Here is an 857-nt window from a genome sequence, read left to right as displayed (position 1 = left end):
CAGGATGCAGGAAGCATCCACATTGTCCAGACACAAGGGCTTGTGCCATTGGCTGCTGAAATCACATGTCCTCTCCCTATAAAGAGCGAACATGTTGTGTTAGCGCCATTTTGTGATTATAACAGGTCACTGAGGCTGTTGCTGGACCCTGCTACTGTATATTGAGAGATTTTAGCTAGTTAGATAGGCGGTTGCTTCTAAGTCAGATAGTTTAGATAACTAGTGTCCTGTGTGTCTGTGAAATCGACCTTCCAGGAGATTTTTTTTTCTTGTGCTATTACTGAGGTCCACATAAACACACAGTGCACATGTCATATAACTCTGTTGTGCACTGTTGCTATTGTGCTCCATGCACGAGTACACCTTTAAAAATCTATTTTTTTCACTTGCTAATGTGATACAGCAAGCAAGCCCTACTAGCCCACCTTGTCATTTTATGGGGGTGAAATTTAGCTGTATGCAGAGTAAAAAAAATCTATTTTTTCCTGTGAGTAACATGACCCTGCAAGCCATAAGCCACCTTGTCATTTTGTGGCGTTGCAATTCACCTGTATGCAGACTGAGAAAACAAACCATTTTTTTTCTGTTGCTATCAAGAGAAAAAAATATATTTTGTCAAGCTACTCTTTGGTAAATATCAGTCGTTCCTTTATATGTCTTTTCTTCAACAATGGTTTCTTCCTTGACCTTCACCCAAAAAGCTCTGCTTGGTTTAGTGTGCGGCGTATTGTACTTGTTGAAGCCATGACCCCTAGCCTGTTCCAGGTTGGTCTTCATGTCTATGGATGTTTGACGTGGTGTTTTTTCCACAATTCGAACCAACATTTGAAGACATTTCTTGTCAATTTTCCTCTTTC

The sequence above is a fragment of the Phyllobates terribilis genome, unplaced genomic scaffold, assembly GCF_046119375.1.
Source record: "Phyllobates terribilis strain yellow unplaced genomic scaffold, ASM4611937v1 Scaffold_3__8_contigs__length_932513732, whole genome shotgun sequence".
Taxonomy (NCBI): domain Eukaryota; kingdom Metazoa; phylum Chordata; class Amphibia; order Anura; family Dendrobatidae; genus Phyllobates; species Phyllobates terribilis.
This window is presented reverse-complemented; position numbering follows the sequence as displayed.